Source organism: Physella acuta, unplaced genomic scaffold, assembly GCF_028476545.2.
Source record: "Physella acuta isolate Inbredline_101_S28 unplaced genomic scaffold, ASM2847654v3 ptg002494l, whole genome shotgun sequence".
Lineage (NCBI taxonomy): Eukaryota > Metazoa > Mollusca > Gastropoda > Physidae > Physella > Physella acuta.
In genome coordinates this window covers 3999-16594 of record NW_026733967.1, presented here as the reverse complement: position 1 = coordinate 16594, position 12596 = coordinate 3999, and the positions used below count along the sequence as shown (strand labels likewise).

The 12596-nt window shown below is 38.6% G+C and overlaps 1 long non-coding RNA gene across 1 annotated transcript in view; it reads right to left on the bottom strand.

Annotated features, from left to right (window-relative positions):
- LOC131933402 (uncharacterized) overlaps positions 1-11511 on the bottom strand; it is a 38006-nt gene extending 26495 nt beyond the window's left edge. The window contains exon 1 of the long non-coding RNA XR_009384952.1: positions 11235-11511. This is a non-coding gene — a long non-coding RNA (uncharacterized LOC131933402). The remainder of the gene's footprint in view (positions 1-11234) is intronic.
- Between the last annotated feature and the right edge of the window lie 1085 nt (positions 11512-12596).

Here is a 12596-nt window from a genome sequence, read left to right as displayed (position 1 = left end):
GGGAGTGATGGTGATTATAAGAAGTAAAGTTTTTTAGTGGTGGGGTGGGAGAGGGGGGGGGGGCAAACAAGATGGGCAAACTACAGTCGTTTGTGAAAATCAGGACTTAGATGTAACATGTAACTGTAACATTAGGAAATACAATATTTGAAAAAAAATACGGATAAACATTGATGTAGACTGATTCTGAGATTATGTTTTAAGTTCTTGATAAATTAAGCGTTTGTGTTGAGGTTTTAAGGTTTGTGAAAATGAGTGTACTAGTATGTATGAGTGAACTATGTGTACGGATACATGAATGTGTGTGAATGTATATCGAATACGCGTGTGTAGACTGGGTTTTTACAAGTAAATTGTGTGTGTGTGTGTGCTTGTGATTTAAAAAAAAAAAGATTAAAAGTTGAAAACGTAGCTATTTTCTATTTAAACATCAAAATGAATTTAATAAAGTCGCCACAATTCAACAAAAGAGCAACCCCCTTATTCAAAAAATCTGCTTTGAATACACCCTTGAGATTTTATAAAGATGGGAGAAGGAGAAGATAACCTAGTGTCTTCTTTCAGCCCGAGTTACCCCGCGTATATAATCTTTCCATAACGCAAACAGCACTTCACCTAACAGAACAGCATTCCGCGCTTTTCAGCGTCCTCTACCATCATACCCCTGAAATTCGACAAACCCCTTCTCGACAATGCCACGAGACGAGATAAATATAGCATCAAACTTTGAAAAATATTTAGAAAGCGGATTAAGAAGGGGAATCTTATCTCATTGGCGTCAACTGAGCAAAGGCGTAACGGGCCGCCGCGTCCGTCTAGTCGGTGGAGCTACCAGCTTGCATAATCCTCAAGTGGTCACGCTGGGGTTAGCCGTACCGCAGACAGATCTCGACTCCGCGAGATTCGGATACGCGTGGCTGGCGATTCGCGGGAAATAATTGCTTGCATGTCTCAGGGGGTTGTGAGGTATTAGAAAGAAATAGTTTTGATGACGTGATACTCATCGGTAGTTTTTTTTTTTTTTTTTTTTTTGAACATTTTCTAGTTTCTATCATAGACGGAGCTGGCTGGTTGAAAGGTAGAGACTCCATTGCTACATCGAGAGCAGAGGCGTAGCTAAGGGGAGGGTAGGCGGGGCAGTCGCCCCGTGCGCCGATTTCTACGGGGAGAGGAGGGTGCCAAACGGGTTAGAAAATAAATAAATAAACATCTTAGCTGTATAAGTGAATAACACTAAGTGGTAGTTGAGGAACTAGACTGAGACTTATTTAACTATTATCTACATCAATTGCGTGACACCGAAATCGAGACTGTTAAGGGACAGTCCTACTTTTCAAATTGGGGAGGGGGTCGGTTTTTCGCCAACGGGAGTAACTATATCATAAGTGGGGGTGGGGTGTACAATTGATAGATCACCTTGGGCGACGGAATGGGTCGCTACGCCTCTGCTCGAAAGTCTTCATGGAGAAACTGTAGTGGATAAACATAATGCTGACCATATGGCTTCTATAAGTATGATGTGAAACAGGTCTTTGTAAGACTTGTGAAAATACAGATCTAAATGAGCAAGCACCTCCTAATAGAGATGGGTACCTAACTGACCAAAGGCGTAACGACCCTCCCCGGCGCCAAACTTTGCTCCCCCCCCCCCTCAAGATTTCGATTTGCACCCCCGCCCTCTCAAACTTTCGATTTCCACCCCCCTTATCCTTTCAATTTATTTTTCCAACCCATTTTGGCGCCCCCTAAGTTCGGCGCCCGGGGACATATGTCCCCCCCTCGCTACGCTACTGCCTAACTCATGTTAAGGAAAGTGAAATCGGCTGGACAACATGTTGACCACATCTTCCCTTCATACACCGAGGTTTAGAAACATATGAACTCTACTTCATCTGCCCAATGGATCGCTAGGTCTAAAGAGGATTCTTTACCTTTTTTTACCATCTGAAGGGGTATTTAACAGTTTTTATACTAGCACATATTTACGTTTGAAAACCAAAAGAGTTTTTGTCACAATAATAACATTCTTGTTGAAGTAAGTAGGCTACTAGTTGATTATGAAGAGAATATATTTTTAATGTACAAATGGATGAAAACGGCAATCTGTTTTTTTAGTGTTTTTATCATTCCCTAAAAATAAACAGCCTGTGGATTTGCCCTGGCCTGACCCCCTTGACACATGGCCCGAGAGGGTTCGGTGGAGATGAATAATGGGGGCCCCATCTAGTAGCGAGGGCTGTTATTTTTATGGTCACTTTTTACGAGTAGCGTGTAATGTAAATTGGCCCTCGGCAGGTAACACAAGCCGTTTTATTGCCCGTGTCAAACGGCAACGTGACGTATCTACTGTGTTGGGCAAACTGTTCCCTCCTGACAAGACCCCACCCCCACCCCCCTCACACATTAAACTTTATCCTTATAACCCACCCCACCGTTCCATGTATGCCTGGGTAGATACTTGTGGTAGTTTATAAAAGGTTAAACTGACTCATCGAAATAAAACGATATTCTAGAACAATACCATAGAAAATATCGTGAAATCTCTACACTACAACTAGCTCTATGAATAATATTTTTTTCTATATGAGTTTAAACGAAACCTAGTCTTAAACTTGACAACTGGGTGTTAATGACAATCGATTTTCATATACATAAAGTAAATACAATACTATGAATGTATCATACTTTAAAATTTTTTTCGTGAGATCCTTTCAGGAAACTAGTCAAGATACTTTGATTACGCAAAAAAAAAAAAAAAAAAAAAGTTAGTAACATTTTAGTAGCCTGGTGCGCCGTGGTTTTTTATTTGTGCGGTTCCCTGTAAGACTAGTAAGGGACTGGTATTAGTGGTTTTTTTTTTTACAAAATGACTGTGCAACGGGTTTTACAACTAGTACACAGCCTTGCTGCTTCCAGTTGGAAATGTAGTTTTGTAAAAAAGTAAGCTGCACTTTCGAACCTGACGGTAGGTGAAGTAGAGTTCGCCTCTTTCTGTGACCTCGGCGTATGAAGGGATAATGTGGTGATCTCCATTTACTAACAGTGAGTCAGGCACCGTTTAGAGCTGGGTGGTCTCAGAGACTCTCAGACTTGCAGTCGTACTCTCTACCTCTCGCCCACCTCGTACCATTAAAAATGTATTGGCCGTTATATAATATCAGTTTAGATAAAAAGATACATTACTTCGTTTTTTGCCATGCCAATAATTCGTAGAGTATCTATCTATATTTATAATTCTCTTCTTGGAGACGTTAGAAAACAAGCTGTAATCGCGCCTTGCAGTCCCCTCTCTTCCTCTCTAGGAAGTCTGGTGAGCTGTGGTTCACGCTAAATGTTTAAGATCGTAGAGCCGGGTTTAGTGACGGCTATTAGGGGCAGATAATTTAGTTTGAAACGATATTAAACTTATGGGAGGTAACTAAGAGGAGGCTGCTTTCAGGGGTGGGGGGGGGGGGGGGTTGGGGGATAGGGGGGGGGGGGGGGTTATCGTCCTTAACGACTTTCTGATAGTGTTTTAAAGCAAATATTTTCAGTGACAGCAGTGGTACTGTCGAATTCACAAATTAGGAATTACTGAAAAGTAGAAAATAAAACAAATAAATAGCGGCGTATGATACACCGCGGGTCGGCTCGTTTTTTAAATTTAAAGAGTGTAAACGGATTGAAAGGTAGAGGGGGGGGGGTGAGGAATACTTCACAAGCCCGATTACAAAGTTCATAACTAAAGATTCAGAGAACGATCTTTACAATGCTTCGGTTTTTTGCCATGTCAATCATTCGCAGCGTATGTTTAAGAATGTCAAAATGTTGAGTGGGGTAGGGGGGGGGGGGTCTTAATACGTCCGACAGCTAGAGAAAAATAGGAACAGAATTCGGGAAAAACCAAAACCTGTGTGATTAAAAATAAATGTAAATAATTTTAAAAAGAATAATGTTGGATTTATTAGGCTATGCGTGATAGACTTTATATTCTTTTTTTTTTTAAATTGTACCTAAGATTACGGCAGCCAAAATATCCACCGTCGTATTAAATGAATATATAAAATCATGATACGAATAGTGTTTTTTTAATAAATGTGCCTACACATTGCTACAATTTATGGCTACATAGACCTACATAGAGCGACCACTTCTGGTTACATGGGCTTACAGAGAGATACCATTTCTGTCTAAATGGATTAACATAATGCTACAAATCCAGGTACCAATTAGGGCTGAGTGAATCCTGGGACGTTCTTTAGAGTTAGGAGTATGAGTTCCAACCCTCGACCACCCGTATTCCCACATGGCTTTATTAACCTGCACCGTATCGTGATCAAGTGTGTACACGCTACCCTATTATACAATAACATTTCAACACTTAAAATATTACCTCGGCTTTTTTTCAACCAAACCCAGATTGCTAAAGCTGATTCGCAAAAGTAGGTCACGTCTGCAAGGCATTGAACGCCAAGTTTAATATCTCCAGCCCTTTTCAATTAAAAATGTATAGCTTTGCGAAAATCTAACCCCCCCCCCCCCCCCCCCCCCCCACCCCTCCTTTCTTTCACCCACCTCGCCAAACAATAATATTAATTGTTGTTTAACCAAACCGCCATACTGGGGTACTGAGCAGAAGGTAACGCCGGAAATGCAGACGAGAGATTGCTTGGCGTCGGGTTCAATGTTTGTTTAGAAACTTGGTAGAAACTTATGAAAACAGGGATTGCAAACAGCCGCGATAGGTGGATTATTGCGGGGACTAATCGAATGATTTGTGTTTAATCTGTTCGCGATCAATGATATACAATGTCAGGCGAGGGGGGAGGGGGGGTATTTTGTAAAGGGAGTAATTCTGCGGGGAGAGGTGATGTTGTGCGATTCGGGGTGGGCTGTGGAAACAGTAAATCATTGTGTTCATTAAAGAAAACGAAAGTAGTTTGTTCTTAAAACACGTTTAATGAAATATACCGATTTGAAAAAAAGGCGACTACGATACCTAACCTCTATTTTTAGTACTAGTCATACGCATAACCATTAGCTAAATAGTCTAACTGTCTTTATAAAAACAGGTTTGGTGAAGTTTTGTCTTAAAGATATTCGCCAGAGCCTAGAAACTTTGCAAGAACTTACAAGCAAATACTAATGTTAACGGGGACTTTAAGAAAATTGCCTGATGTTACTGTTAGCCAAACTTTAGAATGATCGCCATAATCTACAGATCTCAAGGCATCGAAACAACGTTTATATTTGAGTTACACTTACATTAAGTAAACCAGTCACCTGGTAAGACTGGTGCCCACAGGATTTCCTGGAGGGGGTGTGGGGGGGGGGGGGTAAGGTTGAAAGGCTAATTTTTAAAGGGGTATATATATATATATATATATATATATATATATATATATATATATATATATATATATATATATATATATATATATATATATATATATATAGTTTTCACATATATTGTTACACGAAGGGTAGGTGGAGATTGCTGATTCTCCCTACTTGAGATCAGACACTATAGGCTGAATTCCTCAAATAATTGGGGGCTTGATTGCTTCTAAACTGGTTTATGTCTAGGGTTAAGTGTTGTAGTTGGTGGTGATGTATTAATTTGTATGAGTTATCAGACCTCTAAAGACTCGTAATTCACTATTTTATGCAACCAGTTTATTGTCGGCTACAACTTCATTTTGCTAACTTAAAAAAAAATATAAATACAAATATTTTTTTGAGATTTTATTTTTTATAAAATCTACACCTGTTACAGTGCTAGGGACAGTGGCGTCACAAGTCATGGGCAGGGGAAGGGGTCCGCACCGGGTGACCCGATTCAGGGGGTAACACAACGACAAAAAAACACTTAAAACTGCCAAAACAATATTTATCCTGTTACGAAAAGAAAAAAAAAACAGTAGGGGAGATGGATAACACCAAACCAAATTGTAAAGTTATTTGAAGGGGGTGGGGTGACACCATCAGTTACCGCAGCGAGACACCCTCCCTAGAGACGCCATTGGCAAGAAAAGATTATTATTGTTACACAACCACGCAGTAATGCCTCTAAAACACAATTTGAAACTTTGTAAACAAAGACGCATTTTGTACAATTTTATTTTTAAAATAAAAACTATGTGCACAAATAATGTATGCTATTAAGAATAAAATAAAATGTATAAAGATATACATGAATCACGACAATTTATGTGCGATATAAAAAAATAGTTTCTGATATTTATTATAATATAGGAAATTTATCTCTATCCGATAACCGAATTCACTGACATGGTATGGCCTTATTTATGAGACTCCCAAGAGAGTTACCGTTCTTAGAAGTTTTAAAATGGTCGTTTTTACGACATGTCGGGTCTATCTGCACGTACACCCTAGGCGTGTGGGCACGGTGCTAGGAACAGGCGGACCGTGGAAAGTGTCGCAGAGAGTGCGGCCCGGGGCAGAGCGTTGTGCAACACAAGGCTTTGATCGGGGGCGGGGACAGGCCCAATGTGTTGGCCTACACACTAATAAATTAGCACCACGGTCGATTGATCTTATGGTTGAAGATTAAGAAACGTACATCATATGAAAGGTTCTCAATATTTTTGTTTTTAGTCTCTTCTAGGGGGTTCTCAATATTTTTGTGTGTAGTCTCTTCTATGGGGTTCTTAATATTTTGTGTGTAGTCTCTTCTAGGGGGTTCTCAATATTTTTGTGTGTAGAGTTTTCTAGGGGGTTCTCAATATTTTTGTGTGTCTCTTCTAGGGGGGGGGGGTCTCAATATTTTTGTGTGTGGGCTCTTTAAAGGGGTTCTGTTTTTGTTTAGGTGTGTGAAATACATGGCACAGTTTAGAAAATTCCTGTTTGTGTCCTACCAGTGATATCGCTAATAGAGAATAATCTAATGTAAACATTGCAAGCGTTGTTTTTTTTTTTGGGGCTGTGTTATGGAATGTCTTTATACTTTAGACAGAGGGTCTATGTGGGTCATGGACACATATTTTAGACAGACGTAGTCAAGTTTTATAGTTCAAATCTGTGTCTTTAGTCTATAGACAATATTAATCTATCTTTATACTTAGATATCGGCATAAAAAAGTCTTTAAATCGTGTTTTTTTTAAATTTTAAAATGTTCTTAAAATCTCGATTCACTGAGAAATGTTGGACAAATAAAATGTAAACACGTGAAGTGGTGCAGTTTCGAAATGTGTTAACAAATGTGTGAGGTTTTGCTAGTTTTCACAAAATAATACGACTATAGAAACAATCTCGATACAGTTATTGATAAATTATGTAAATCCACAATATTTAACTTAAGCAATGAGGAATTTTTAACGCAATATGTTTCTTGTGAAATGTAAACAAAAAGTAGTTTGATGCGTTAAATTAACCGGTAAACTGCCTGCGTAATGGCTGATATTTTTATAATAAGTTTTTATTTTTATTTTGAATATTATTTAATTTTTCCATGTCTAAACTAAATTTTTTTCAAAAAAATATTATTTTACTAGTTACAATTTGTATTTTATATTTTAAAAAAAAGATATGGCGACAACATTGTTGATGGATGTCTTTCATTATTATGATCATGCTCAAGGCCCATCGAAACTTCTCTACCAACCTTTTAAGCAACCTCTGACTATCAACAGCAACGCATTAAATACCAACGCCAACCCCAAAACGCCAACCCCAGGAATGTTTCACCTCCTACAGATTTAGAAAACATTCTTAATGAAAACGTAACAAACGTGATTCTGTCCTAGATTACACCAGTCTCTTAATTAGAAAAAAATATCATTAGCAAGGTTAATTAGAGTGAGATAGTTGTCAGGTACCGTGGGAAAATGTGAAAAATGATGATAATCAAGCTAATTAACAAAAGATACCGTTGCATGAGAGAGAAAAAAACATTGTAAAATTAAGTTATTTTTGTATTCAGCTAGAACAAGTTTGGGTTAAGTTTAAATCTAGAATGAAGGTTGGAGTGAATGTAAGGATTATGAAGCTAGAGTTATGTTTACGTAGGTTGTGTTGTTGTATTAAACCAAACGGGTTAGCCATTATTCGGTCTAGAACATAACAGGGTAAGAACTGAAAATTATGACTGGTCTAGAACATAACAGGGTAAGAACTGAAAATTATGACTGGTCTAGAACATAACAGGGTAAGAACTGAGAATGATGAAAGTTATACGGTGGTACTTTTAAACGAAAACTTTGTAACACTACAACTAAGAACTCGATTTCAGCCATTTTGCTTTGGCTAAACTTACGGTATCGTACTGTCCAGGATCGTTTCCTACGGGATCGTATCGTCCAGGGGATGAAATGTCCGGAGTCATATTGTCCGGGATCGTATCGCTCAGAATTGAATTGTCCGGGCTCTGTATAGTTTAGGATCGCATTGTCCTGGGTTTGTATCGTTTAGGATCGTATCGTCAGGAATCGTATTGTCCGGGGTTCGTATCGTCCGGAATCGTATTGTCAGGGGCTTGTATCGTACGGGATCGTATCGTTCAGAATCGAATTGTCCGGGGTCTGTATTGTTTAGGATCGTATCGTCCGGAATCGTTTAACCCGGGGTATGTATCGTCCGGAAACGTATCGTCTTGAGTTTCTATCGTTTGTGGGTCAAATTGTACGGGTTCGAATTCTAAGGGGTCGAATTGTCTAGGACCGTATCGCTCAGGGATTGTAATTTCCGGGGGTCGGATTGTTCGGGGTCGTATCGTCCGCGGTCGCACAATCAGGGGTCGTATAATAAGGGGCGGTACACCCGGGGTCGCAATGCTCGTAAAAAATACCCCTAGACGCCTGATGTGAAGTAAACTATCCGTACCTGATCTATTTGTTACGGGATATTATGTAAGGCTGGGCGCTTAGCAAATCAAACATGTATGTTTTTTGTTATCATGTTTGGGGTAAAATTTATGATCACTTCAACATTTACAGGCGCCGGTGTAGTGTGCGAGGGTTGAGATAAAATAAATTTTTATTGAGGTTCCATTTTCAGACCTAACGATCCATACGGCAGATGAAGTAGATCTTTTTACGTTTCTTGACTTCGGATTATGAGTGGATGGTTTGTTCGGCACTATGCCCAGCTGCCTTTACTTTCACTAACGTGAGTCAGGTACCCATCATAGCACGGTAGAATAAGGGACGCTCTACAGACAAAAAAATACTATGGTAGGGAGATGATTCGAGGCAGAAATTCAAGATCTTTGTGACGCTATGTGACAGGGGGGAGGGGGGATGTTGTCAAGTGGTAGAGCGTTTGGCTGCTAGTTTGAAGGTCTCGAGTTCGAATCCAGGTATGACGTCCCTGAATCTACCCAGCTCTATTGGGTACCTGGCTCACGTTAGGGTAACAAGGGCGGCTAACGACATTGTATCTTCTTGAGTGCCAGGGTAAATTAAACAGATGAACTCTACTTCATCTACCTCATGTGTCTTGGGCACGAACGGGAAACGATGATAGGGTTAGGTAAATGTGACTTTTCATTAATTTTCTTTGTTTCGAAAGGAAAAATGGTATAAAGTGGAGATGTTACTTTTTAAAAGAATTGTACAGTGGGACGGCGTGGCCTGGTGTTAGAGCGCTGGACTGTCCGAAGGTTATGATTTCGAATCAGGGTTCAATTCAGTAGAACTTCCTTGAATCGACCCAGCTCTGGTGGGCAGAGGCGTAGCGAGGGGAGTTGGAAAAATAAATTGAAAGCTTGGGGGTGCAAATCGAAATCTTGAGGGGGGTGCAAATCGAAAGTTTGAGGGGGGTGCAAATCGAAATCTTGAGGGAGGGGTGCAAATCGAAAGTTTGTCCCCGGGCGCCGGGAAGGGTCGCTACGCCTCAGCTGATGGGTACCTGACACACGTTAGGGAAAGTAACGGTGGCTGGGCATTTTGTTGACCACAATATCCCTTCACATGCCGAGGTCACTGAAATAGGTGAACTCTACTTCACTTGCCCCGTCGACCGTCCAGTTCGAAAAGGTAACTTGCATTTTTAGGGGTACAACTTTATCTGGCTTTTGTGATGATATTTGATAATGGGGTGGATACAAAAAGATCATGTCGACATCTATGGAACTTTCCCCATTTCGCTTTAAACCTAAACACTATGAACAGTATTTACACTTGACAGATCCTATGCAAACACTTTACAGAATAGCGCACTATACCGTGAGCCGTATTTATTTTGTGAGTCAAGTACTGTTAGTCTAGTTGCCGAAAGTTTTATTAAAACTAGCAAACTACTGAACATGAGGCACAATAATAATAATATGTACTATGTAAAAATGTATTGTTTTGAATTTGATAGTTTAGAATCTACCCTTGTGATAGAAAAAAAAAAAACAAGATACATGCATAATATCCAGATACGTCATTGCAGGAAATATTATTTTACCGATACAATCATCATTCATGTATCAAAATTTCACTCAAAATACAGTTGTAGTGTTTTAATTTTAAGAAACAATTGAAATCAGCCAGTTTTGTCTATAGGCTATATTTATGATTTATGATATAGATCTAATGGGAGCTTAAATGTTAAACTCAAAACAGAAAAACAACTAATTTCTTATGTTATAATAGGCCCCTAAAAGTAGATTGAGACGTTACTAATTGGCTATTTTTTTTATTAGCATATGCCTACTTGAAATCAACATTAAGTGTCGTAACCTTAACACACTATTAGACTAACTTAAACTCGAAGCTTAACTAGATTTTAAAACTTAATCTAGACATTGTAGAACTAGATTCTAGATCAAGATTTATACAGTAAATCGCATTTTTTTTCTGTTATTAAATTTATAAAATAATAAGAAAATTACAATTAATATTTATTGAATTTGTGCATTTAACTCTATAAGTGTGATGAAATTAGATAAATTATAAAACTATGATTTATCATTTGACTACGGTTATGACTGTATGACTAATTAATTAATACTAATTATTTACTAACTAATTAGTGTGTAATAAGTTTAAGTAATAATAAGCAATATATTTTAATATAAACTGTGAGCTATGCACTTACCCCCAACTTTTCGGAACTAGATTCTAGATCTAGATCTAGATTTCTAGATCTAGATTCTAGATCTACTTTAAATTCACATTTAGTAGATCCGTCCTGAATGTTAGATCTATTTGTTTAAGGGAAACAACTTTTGCTGCAAACAAGTAGTCCAATGTTTGTTAAATAATCGACAACAGAACGCTACTGCTACACAGGAGCCTTACACACTTACATAACTGAATGGGCTGTCCTCATTGAATGCAGTGTCTTTACCTGTCTAGACAGACTTGGATTGGATCTCGTAATCGAAAAAAAAAAACACAGTTACGCTCCCAAACTCATCAACGATTTCGTCGAAACAATGTGTCACTGTCCTTCCCCTCTTTCGTATTTTAAGTCCCAGGTATTTGGCACTGTGCGGGTTTCTGTTAGAAGCGAGAATCCTTCACAAATACGACCGAGACTAGCGTTTTCGCCAGGGAAGAAAAAAAAACAACACTCAATTGACAAACATCCAATCTAGCAAACGGGAAAAGCCGATCAAAAAAAGCCCACGGCGTTGTAGGCCTAGTTTTATTTTTTTCTGGGCCAAAAGTTAACAGACGATACCGGTGTGCGAACAGCAGATGTCCCCGGTAAAAAGTATCCTAGGTTGATGTGTTGCGTCGGCGGTTGAACAAACATTCGCGCATTTGGGCTTGGGTTTTACGGTCCGGGGTCGACTTTGTACCCCGTGAGGTTTTTGTAAGAGGATGTGTTTGGAGTGGCAGAGTCGATTGTCAGTCATGGCCTACACATCGCACGGTGTTGGCACGCAGTTAAAGTGTCAACAGCTGAGAATCGTCCTTTCGCCATCGGTATTCGATACCGCCCTCCAGATTTTTAATGCGATTTTAAATAAAAAATTATTTTATGCCCGGGTCGTGTTTTAATTATTGGGTGTATACATATCAAGTTATTTATTTTTTTATTTTTTAGTTGCGAATTTAAATTCCAATTTTATTTTTTACAAAGAAATAAAAGACAGACGTTGAATACATAAGTGTCATATATTAAAGTATCAAACTATACAGATAAAAGGATAATTACATAGCCATAAAAGCCGTCCATAAAAATAAAAAAAATATCCTTTAAGTTTCTCCAAAATTATTGAGTTATTTCCCCTCACACTCAGTGTAACAACTAAATAAAACTATTTTAAAAAAACACTGAAATCATAATATTTAAAATGCACTGAATAGAACAAACATATTTTCTTTTGTAGAAACATTGGTTGCTAAAAGTTGTAAAATATTTCATGAGGGGACAAATCTTTTATTGGGATATCTTATTTTCGCTCGTTTTAAACTTGTTATCTCCCTTTTATTGTTCATTAGAATTATATATTGTTGTGTTGAATGTATCTGGAAACGAAATAGCTGACTTAGAGTAAGTAAAGTTCCCTTTTGAAATATGACGGTCGATGGGTCTAGTGTAGTAGAGTTATTCTTTTTCTATGACCCCACTATCCCTTCGTATGCCGAGACCACAGAAACAGATGAACTCTACTTGCCCCATGGACCGTCTGGTTTGAAAGGGAACTTTACGTGAGTGG